This window comes from Cupressus sempervirens, chromosome 3 (assembly GCF_028749045.1).
Source record: "Cupressus sempervirens isolate cs-2001-9-10 chromosome 3, ASM2874904v1, whole genome shotgun sequence".
NCBI lineage: Eukaryota > Viridiplantae > Streptophyta > Pinopsida > Cupressales > Cupressaceae > Cupressus > Cupressus sempervirens.
The window spans coordinates 1,101,524,599-1,101,532,440 of NC_143120.1; the positions used below are offsets into that span (position 1 = coordinate 1,101,524,599).

Here is a 7,842-nt window from a genome sequence, read left to right on the forward strand (position 1 = left end):
ATGTAAGCCAAACTTGGGGATAGTATGGGAAATTGCTCAAAAGTACATAGGTCATGTGTTGGTTATCGACATGTTCCATAGGTGTTAAGATGCCATTCTGCATCAGTAGAGTGCAAGCTTCTAAGAGAAACAGAAAAGTTGCATAGTGACAAAAAAGTTGTCATGACAACATTTGGGCAAAAATGAGCCTCTCATTCAAAATCAGTTATCGATTCATGCAGACAATTGCTACATGTGCCAAGGACATATTTAAGGCCTTCCATGGCTCCGTAAGAAAGGTTGGACATTGTTGGCATGATTTTCCACAATAAACAGTGAACAGTTTTCTGGCAAAACCTATGCAGACCCTTTGCAACTGATACATCTTGTGTCAAATGGATTGAAACGGTTTGGTTTTTATTGTGGATAGTTAGTTTAGCTCATTTTCTAGCAATGTGAACTTTGGTGTTTGTTTTTGTTAAGTTTTGGTGGTGTAGTCTGTAGATACAATTCAAACCTCTGAATACTGTTCACTGAACAGTTCAGAGTTTGGTGACTGGTCAAATAAAGTGACTCTACCATGAAATTCTACCGTGGGAATTTCACGGCCCTTAGAGGTATGTAAATAGAGTTTGTGCACATTCTTTTCTCTTTTGTTGGAGGCATGAAGATGATGTTTTCTATTTTTACACCCTTGCCCTATGCTAGCTCTGCCATAGCCCGGCTAGGAGCAAAGAGTTATCAGAAACTTAAACTTGCAGGAGCAGATTGGATTAGCAAATCCAATGACATGGAGATGTGAAGGAGGTTCATACAGATCCGTGGTAAGGAACTGAGGAGTACTTGAATCCATTTGAATGAATTCCACTTCAAAGATTGAATACAAGCTTGTTTCCCTTGTAAAGCAGCTCAATTAGGGTTTGCCTTTGGGCATTGTACGGACAGTCAGAGTCTCAAACCTCCAAAATCTCAAAGAATATCCAAATGGGTATCCACAATGGTGATTTTTTTGTAGGGTTGCTTGGAAATTTTCCAAACCAGAGCCCTAAAACCCAATTTGGAGGCCTGGTTGTGACCTAACAGGGCTAGGCGGCCTAAAAGATAGGAATCTTGGAATCGGTGGAAAGAAGGCTATCAGATCAAACAAAATGGAGTTTTTGATGATCGAATCTAGGAGAGCAGGGGGAAAGTGAGTTGAAACCTCTTAAGGTGGTAGGGTTTGTGGGTAGAAAGAAGCCCTAAGAGGTGCTAGAAGTGACCTAGAGAAGAGCTCAGAGTAGTTCTTTGGAGAGCCTCCCTATCAAGGATAGTATCTATGAATATATACTTCTATTCATATCCTGCATGAACCATTGAATTTACAGACATGAACCATAGGGTAGGGTACATCTTTCAAAGACAGGGAAACATAGATGAGGTGTGTCTAGCAAGCAGGAAATGTTACTTGACATCTCATGACCTCTTTATATATATCTTCTCCCACAAGAAAAACAAATTAAAGAAAATAAAGGTCATTACCTCTTAAAGGTCAAAAATTTCTATAGCAACTATTAGTGACTTATTCAAACAAAGAAACGGGCAGGAGATTTGGAAAGCTGGCAATGAACATTAGCGAGATTATGAGGGAAAATGATATCAAACTTTTATTATTTTAAATCAAATATAAGCAGCACAGCTTTGCAATGAATATTATCATGTAGCGGAGCACAGCTGAGAGGTTCAACCTTGTTTTGTTTACAGTTCACTGTTTATGACAGTTCAATTTAATTCCTAATACTGATGAAAATTTGCATATATAAGCCATCCTGTAACCACATAACTTGATACTCTGAATCAGAATACCGTATTCCTTCAAACTTATGCCTGTCACCATGTCTCTTAGTGACTAGGAAATCACTCAACTAATTAATGTACCAGACTGATTCCAGAAGGGTCAAAGAATATAGTAAGAGCTTGCTTCAAAGAGTTAAAGATTGCCTGTCTGAATGTGAAACTCTTAGGTTAAAGTGGACCTCCAGTGACTAGTCTTGATATTGTAGGCATGCCATCAAAAGATCTCACAATGTCATAATTCAGCTGTATGTTAGTCTAAATGAGTAACTCTTGGATTAAGGGGCCCTAACCTTGTTATTGTAGGTTTCAATAAGTCATAACAATATCTTGAAATTAAACAAAGCAGCTGGAATTTTATTGTCAACCAATCAAAATATATGTTACACAATCATGCACTGAGACAAGTTCATACCAAACAACACAGAATTCACGTTTCCAAATGTAACAAAGGAAACAATATTGCTGTTCTTTTCTAACAATACAAAACTTCAGAATATATCCTGTATAAGTTGCAATAAAAGCATGTGTTACATGCTAAAGAAGAAACACATTTTACTGATAGAAAACAAAAGACTGCAATTAAGCCCTTACAACTTAAATTAAAAAATCAGGTAAGCTTTGTATATTATTTATCACAATTAAGAGTCGTCTGCCTCACCAGAAAGCATAATATGAATATCCATTAACCATGCAATGGTTCAAAGTATAACTCATATAGATAAAATTTTCTATATAGGGAGTAACAAAATATCTCTCATTTGGACATATTCTTGTATGTAAGAGAGTGCAGAGAGCGCCTTCACTATTTTAAGGGACTCCTTTGGTGCAAATTAATTAATGTGGTTAAATTTGAGTTGTCAAAATATAGGAGACCTTCCTGAAGTAGCAGTCAATTTTAAACATATTGTGAATACAAAAGAGAATGCTCATATACAGTATGAAGAAATTGAGTGAGGACATCATTGTATTTACTTATCTGGAAATAAGAATTACAGGTAGATTACTGATTCTACAAATTCACTCCTCGCAAGATTTTAGCAATATCCTCTGGAAATATTGGATTGATATAACAGCTACTTGCAATTTCAAAGCCACCAAGGTGAGTGAGTTGTGGCACAATCTGTATAAACCAATGACAATATGAAGGTTCATGTGGCTCCCTGAGAGGTGATGAGTGAAATCATGTAGTTATAAGGAGGATTTTCTAATTGATGGTTCGGCTTCTGCAGAGCACACCTCAAAATATATGCTAGATCTATTGCCTGTTTAAATGTTTTAATAAAATAGAACCTAAGTTAGGGATTCCATATGAAAATCAACGCATTAGAAACAGCAAAATAATAGATAAGCAACATAAATCATTATCCACATAGCAGTAAGTGGAACCAGTTGTGGTGAATTTCTACAATTTGTATCCAACAGATGCATCCCTCATGATGGCTAAAATAGAGTAATAGAAAATGGTAACTCCAAGATGGATAAACGATTTGTACATAGAGAAGCTAAATCATCATTCAGAATGTTATTTTGATTACAAGGCCAGAGGATCAAGAGAAAATTAGAAGTTGCAACCTTACAAGCAGAAAAAGAATTAAAGATATAATAGGGATGTAAATAATGTAGGTTAAGCCATCCATAATATTTGGCACTTGTCCGATTAAAGAAAATAGGAAGGAGATGCTTGCAAGCTCAGGCTTTCCATGATGATAGAGGTTATGCTACCTACTATTAGTATTTATTCATTTCACCATAATTAGAAACTTTAAGTAACATGAATAAAAATGAATGCCTCGTAGATCAAAAAGACTAGCTGATAGCCTTATATTGCCACTGATAAATAAAACCTAAGAGTTGTAGAACTAGGAGATATCTGTTGGGGTGAAAGCAAGTATTAATAGCTAGTAAGAAGTTTAATTTTGCTAATGGAAGAGAATGCAATGTGGACCACTGTGATTATTCACAACTGCATAAAATTCTTACAAGTTATAACTTGGATATAGGTTTTGATATATCTCTTATTTCAATGTCTTCATCTCAAGGAGTTGAGGCTCAGGACAAAATTTGCTAACGTCCAGTTACTAGGGCACCCAAGCTACTCATGCTGAAGTAATCAAGAGAGAAATCAACCTATTCCTGCAAGCGCTAAAGCTAATAGTCTAGCCTCTGCATACCTGACAGAGAATTTCCATTTCAAAAGTGCAAAGGGCCTAATGAGTCCATACACCTGTAGAATTAATAAGTTAATATGAACACAAAATCATCGGCCACAATACCAAGATCCAATGAAGAATACAGCCTATTTTGATTCCTTTTGAGCCTTAGAACTAACAAATTTCGCAAAACCAGTCAAAAGCCAAAGAAAATCTACTTGTTCATCTTTTATCTGCTCATAACAAGAAGAATGCTCCTACTTATCAATTGATGAGCTTAAGGGGCTTTCTAATGAATGGTTCATAAGGCACAACACTTGGTGAAGGTTTTGCAAATGGGGTTGCAAGCTTTGGGTTTAACTAAGGAGGAAACTCCGTAGTTAAGTGCACTCAGGCTGGAGTAGTACTGGGATGAGTGACCTCCCGGGAAGTCCCGGTGCTTCACCCCTGTGATCATCACCTAGATCCAATGAGTGCTAAGTGTTCCATTTATTCTCATGAGAGATGGATTCATGTTGAATCACTACTCATGAAATATGGGTCATCGAGTTTGACTCAAAATCACACAGTTAAATCCTGATATTCATATCACAATTTGACTAGTTGTGGAAATTATCTCCTACTTATCAATTGATGAGCTTAAGGGGCTTTCTAATGAATGGTTCATAAGGCACAACACTTGGTGAAGGTTTTGCAAATGGGGTTGCAAGCTTTGGGTTTAACTAAGGAGGAAACTCCGTAGTTAAGCGCGCTCAGGCTGGAGTAGTACTGGGATGGGTGACCTCCCGGGAAGTCCCGGTGCTTCACCCCTGTGAGCATCACCTAGATCCAATGAGTGCTAAGTGTTCCATTTATTCTCATGAGAGATGGATTCATGTTGAATCACTACTCATGAAATATGGGTCATCGAGTTTGACTCAAAATCACACAGTTAAATCCTGATATTCATATCACAAGAAGAATGCTCCTTAGGAGCAATCCAAGTCTCGAAAGGAAATGAAGGTGCAAAAGGAACAAATGAAATGAAGTGGGAAGATTCTTCTAGCATCAAATATCTGAACTGAATCTCGCTTCTCAAGCACTCACAAAGATTGCACTTCATTGTCCTGGCAAAATATTCTTTGGCATTGTTGAGCCGGCTAACCACATTGCTTGGAACAATGGGAAGGGCAATGATCTGACTATGAGAATGCTTCATCGATGCTCCTGCTGTTTCCCCATGGTTTTTGAACACCTGCCAAACATGAATGATTTCATTAAACCCTTTTACAAGCTATAGCATCGGCATGTTTTTAAAATGCTTATTTTAATTAGCCCAGAATTGGCCAACACCCATAAGTATGTATAAAACCATCCCAAAATTTATATAAAGAAAGTGCATGAATGATTTCATCAAATCATTTCCTCTTACTAGCTACAATAGCAGCGAGACTTGAAATTGCTTAAATTAATTAGTCGAGACTTGGTCGAAGTCCAACAATAACTACGCAAAACAGGTCCATTAGGCCATGATTTACAAGGCAAAGATGGTGATGACCCGCGTTCCAGGCAAGATGAATATTGTTCTAGTATTAAAAGAAAATCCAGTTAACACGGGCAAATCCGGCAAGATATTATTCTAAGACATAATACTAAATCTTCAGCCTTATCTACACCGTATGATGCAATTTCCCCGCATTCTAAAAGACAGCAGAACAATGCTACAGTGCATAAAAAAGAGAGAGCCCCAACTGAGACAGGACCCAGATAGTTCCTCGTTAAACTATTCGAAACTCATTTCAATAAGAAATAACCCAAAATTTTCTAAGTTTAAATATTGAAGGACAAAAACATTTAGAACAATCATGGTGTTCAATAGAGCCCACAAAAATTTCAATATTTTTTTAATAAGAAATGCATTCAAAGCAAAGAACCGACATAAAACCTCTAATTTGGTAGGCAATTACAAATTTACCTGAATGTATTTTATGTGCGGATTATTGGCAAGCTGTCGGATTCTTGTTCTGTATGCACATAAGACATCAAATATATTCAACTCAGGCATCATAGCCAAAGTCATTGCGTGATCGGGAGTCTCAATGATTACATCATGGGAACCAAATCCAGGAAGGGTGTCAGAACATAAGTCAATTTGGTTTTTTTTCCGTGCCTTCCATCGACACAGCGGGGTAGAGATTCTTTTTAACTCTTACTTTCCAATGCGAAACATTTTCGGGGATTCTAAATATTTCTTGAGCACATTCGTGTTCATGATGGAGACAGAATGGGCAGGGGCCTGCAGATTGGTGTGAAGTATTTACGGCAGATTTGAAATCAGAGGGGCGTTTGCCTCTGGCAGGAGAAATGATGACCCATTTGTTGAAAATTGAATCACGTCTCAACTCTGAACTTGCAAAATTTGGGGAACCAGCTTCTGCCATGGCACTACAGGAGAACTGCATTGTTTGTACGAGAACGCGATGAGCAGGTAACTTGAATATCTGGAACGGGCATTTAAAGACTCTCGGGGCCATGCACCGTGGCATATTCGTTATATATGCAATAAAACATTTAAAGGAATCAAAGTGTAAACATGGGTTATCTATTTGTAGAGGTGAAATGTGTATCCTCTAAAACTCGGATTTGTTTTGAATATATTATCTACCTTCCTTAATTATTTTTCAAGATTAACAATGTAAGGGGCCATGGAATTACAACTTTAATTAGATTTTATATTTCTTTTTATGTTTGACCTTTTGTTAGGGATCTTAGCAATCAAATTAGTAGTTCGATTGATCTTACCCTCCTCAAATAAAATGTGCTTATTATCAACCTTTGATTGATTTTGTATTGACTCTAAATGTCTTCATATATTGTGACTCGCTAAAAAAGTGTCATTGAGTCTCAATCGCTCATGTCTCTGAGAACCTACAAATTCTCTCTTCCCACTCCTATTTGGGCATTTTCCATCTACATGTCTCGCATCCTCAATTGTGTCACTAACAACCTAGATTTCCCTTTAATAGATGCCCCTAAGCAAGCTTTATTGCCATGTTCTTAGGTTAAGTTGAACACTTTGATATTTATGATCTTTTTTCCAAACCATGTGATAGTCCACATGTTGCAGTCTACATTTTTTATGACAAACTTGTTTATTTCCACATTGGTATTAAGACACTCTCGTGACTTAATATTCCACATGTCCAACCACTTTATGTTTAGTTTCATCAAAGTTTTCTTCTTGTGAACCAAACTCTCTTTCATCACATTGTTTTTTTGATGAATAGTCTTTAATCTATTAATTAAATATTACAATTACATATTCACAAAAAAAGGGTTGGGGGATAAAGGATCACCTTGTGAAAGTTCACGCGATAGAGCCAGAAAGCATACAACTATATATATAGGGGGGGAGGATCCTAGTGATCAAGAAAACCCCAAGCATCAGTAGGGTTGGAGGATGGCTCAGGAGGAGCCCACCCATCATTAGCAACATCATCTTTCTCTTTTTCCTCTCCCTCTGCCCTGGGCAACAAAATCGCCAAATCCAAGCGGGGGAATGACCACATAGGGTCAGAATCAATTGCAACAAGAGGAGCAACTGGGGACCAACCAGACTCTTGCTACGAAGAGGCAGAATGACAACAAAAGACATCCCAACCACTGTTGGGAGAGAAATGGTGGACCAAAGAACTGCAGCCTCGGCAGCAACCACGAGGTGGTGTCTAATCCATCGAGGTAGAATCAGGGGGGACTCGAGCAACCGTACAAGGTGCATTGCCCTAGTGATTGAGAAACTCATGTAGATGAGCCACCTTGTTGGCTTGTACTTGAATCTATATCATTACATACATATACAAGCTTTAGAGTACATGAAATAATTTATATCAAGAAAGTTGCG

The 7,842-nt window shown here is 37.6% G+C and overlaps 1 pseudogene; it reads right to left on the reverse strand.

The window, feature by feature from the left end:
• Positions 1–2,821: 2,821 nt before the first annotated feature.
• On the reverse strand, positions 2,822–6,497 carry LOC149570636 (ADP-glucose phosphorylase-like; annotated as a pseudogene).
• Positions 6,498–7,842: the final 1,345 nt, after the last annotated feature.